Below are 3,297 nucleotides of genomic sequence, written 5' to 3' on the forward strand. Positions count from 1 at the left end.
AGGCAGCCAAATTGCATTTATTTTGGGAATACAATATAAAATTAATACAAGAAAATCATCAGTTTTGGGCATCTAATTAGCAGAGCAAAGAAGAACTTGCCAACAGCCAACAGGAAAATGGGGACCTTAGTCATATGACCAAGAGTGACTGAATTCAGCCAAACAACATAAATGAGTTTCAAAGAGGACTTCGGGTTCCTGATGAGAGCACAGCCAGCTGACACCTTGATTTCAGCATTGAGAGACTATGAACAAACAGCGCAAAAATGCCATCCTTGACTTCTGATCCACAGATCTGAAGATAATAAAGTTTGCTTTATTTTTTTAATGGATCAGTTATTTAATTAGGTTCTTTGCTAGAATTTATAACACCACTTTGTGAGGATAAATTCCATTTGTGAGAGAAAACACAGTGGAGGTAGCCCTGAAGCTAAGGAACAGCTTTGCTTTTTGGGCAAAATTTGTGAGTCCATAGCTTTCTGATCAATCTTGCACTGCTCTGTAATCTCATATGGCTCTTTCTCCATGTCCAAGATCTCCCCTCCCTGCTGTCTGGCTTTATGCAGCTTCTTCTTGAAATAAACTTCAGTGAGCTATTTGGGGGTTTTCACACTGTTGGCATCAATTTTGGTGGAGGTGGCAAGGACAAATTTCTAATGTGTTCTATGCAGGGAAACTTGATTGAGGACCAGAGATCCAGTCACAAGTCGCAAACTGCTGCTCAGTTGCTTCAGGAAAATCACCTTCTTGTCTCTGTGGTCCCCAGTGAGGATGATCAAAATGGTGCTGGGAGTGATGCTGACTTGTAGTTTTCTCACATGCTAACTGAAAGGTTCTTTGCTGTGGCTCAACAGCTTTTGAAACACATCTTCAGTGGATAAGACCTAGGCATTTTGCAAAGTTTAACCACTTGGGCACCACCATTCTTGTCACTACCCGCTGGTTTTGTGACAGTAGCAAGAACCTACTCCTTTTTCTTTTCAATTCTGGATTCAGCTGATGGATACTTTCTCTTGTTCATGGCCTCTCTGGAATACATAGTCACTGGGGAAGATCTACCAATTCCTCGGATGAGGACAAGGTTTTGGCTGCAGTGTGGCTTCCCTTTTCTGGCATTTTAGCCTTGAGGTTACCCTTCTTAGCCTTTCCACCAGCATCAGCCTTCTTGGTTTCAGAGTACTCTTTAGTATCTGGCTTCTCGGCTTTTTTACTGGCCATCTTGCAAGATGGGCAATAGCAATAAATTTTGTTGTTTTAAGACACAAGGTGTGTAGTAAGTTGTTACACAGCAATAGGAAAATTCACAGGGCAAGTATAGCCAAGATAATCATGGAAAACAAAGTTGCAGGAATTAATCAGCTTAAATAAAGATTTACTATGAAGTTATATAATTAAATAAACATTCTGGGTTGGGACAAGGATATGGAAATTGAAAACTGGAAAGACCAGAAGGCTCAAAATATTCACAAATACGGGGGTTCCTTGGTGGCTCAGTCAGTTAAACATCTGACTCTTGGCTTCGGCCCAAATTATGATCTCAAGTTCATGAGTTTGAGTCCCACATCAGGCCCTGTGTTGACAGCACAGAGCCTGCTTCGCGTCTGCCCCCCTGCCCCTCCCATGTTTGTTCTCTCTCTATCTCTCTCTCTCTTCCAAAATAAATAAATAAAATTACAAATATGAAGTGATCTAATTTTTTTAAAATGCTAAGGAAAGTTCAACTTCTAAATGAATATTGCAAGAAAATTTGGGTATATAGGTAAAAATGAATGCTGACCTCCATACAAAATAAATTCTATTTCATGGTTAATCTATCTAAATGGTTAAATGTAAAATTAAATGAGATGAAACAAGGAATAAGATAACATAAGGAAATTGCTTCACAGATTGACATAAGCAAATATTTGTTAAATAGGAAACACTAAACATTCATGAGGAAGTAAAAGAAGATTTCATTAGGGTATAATAAATCAAAGGAATTTGTCAAAGTAGGCTTCAGCAAACTTCATCTCTCAAGCCAGTCTCTTGTTTTATGTAAACAAAATTTTTGGAACTCCCTCATATATGTTCGTTCACAGGCTGGGGAGGCTGACTTCTGGGTTGAAATGTAGCTGGCACACAGGGGTATGAGAACACCTGGCTCCAGGGTCCGAAACAGCAGACTTGGTCACTCGCCACTGACAGAATCCAAAGATAGAGAAATGGATAGTGGTGAAACAAGAAAGGAGTTTATTTCAGTGAAGCCGACACCAGAAGACAGAGGAGTAACATCTCAAAGACTGTCTCCAACGTCCTAAAAATACTTCCAGGTTTATAGAAGAGAAATGTGGGATGAAGGTCGTTGGGTAGATGCAGGTGGGCAGTAAGATCTGGTTGATCCTCGTCTTAGGGTCAATCACATGGGGTCTTGCTAGCTCAGAATAGTCCTTATTGCTTCAGGGGGTAGTTTTGGTTCCCATCAGGGGATGCTTTGCCCACAGGAGTTTTTGCCTAAATTAAGAAACAAGTTGGAAAGAAGAAGTTCATCAAAGAAAGTAGAGACCGAGGTCAAAATGGAGGTATTGGAGGTTCTCTTTCAATAGCAGCAGAATCTAGTAAGTGGTGACAGAAACCATATGGGCTGCAGGCCTGAAATGTTTACTGACCTGGCCTTTAGGGGCAAAAAAAATTGTTGAGCTCTGTTCCAAAGGATCATTCAAAAGATCATTCACAGGATGGGAGAAGATCATTAACAATAAATATAAACAATACAGGAGTAACATTTAGACTATAAAACAGTGCTAAAAAAATCTGCATGGCTCAGTAGGTCAGCCTCCAATTTCAGCTCAGGTCGTGATCTCGTGTTTCAGAAGGTCAAGCCCCACATCGGACTCTGTGCTGTCAGCCTGTCAGAGCATGGAGCCCACTTTGAATCCTCTGTCCTCTCTCTGCCCCTCTGTTGCTCATGCTCTCTCTCTCAAAAAACAAATAATCAATTTTTTTTAATTGATGAGAAAAAGACATGCAATCCAAAAGATCTAAGAGAATCCAATAAGAAACTCCTAGACTAAAATTTCACACACGAAAAAAAAAAGATTTCCAAATAATAAGCATATGAAAAACTGTTCAAACTTAGTTAACAGAGAAAAACAAATTAAAACAACAAGGCAATACTATACTTCATCAGAATGACCAAAAATCCAAAGACTGGGAATCCCAAGCATTGGCAATGAAGTGGAAATAGAAATGTATGTGGAACTCATCTACACAGAAAACTATAAAACTTAAGCACTGTAAATAAAGGAAGCTATAGTAAAT

General features: G+C 39.5%; 1 pseudogene; it reads right to left on the reverse strand.

Annotated features, from left to right (window-relative positions):
- Nucleotides 1–363: 363 nt before the first annotated feature.
- On the reverse strand, nt 364–1,218 carry LOC115305195 (annotated as a pseudogene).
- Nucleotides 1,219–3,297: the final 2,079 nt, after the last annotated feature.

Source organism: Suricata suricatta, chromosome 10, assembly GCF_006229205.1.
Source record: "Suricata suricatta isolate VVHF042 chromosome 10, meerkat_22Aug2017_6uvM2_HiC, whole genome shotgun sequence".
Taxonomy (NCBI): Eukaryota; Metazoa; Chordata; class Mammalia; order Carnivora; family Herpestidae; genus Suricata; species Suricata suricatta.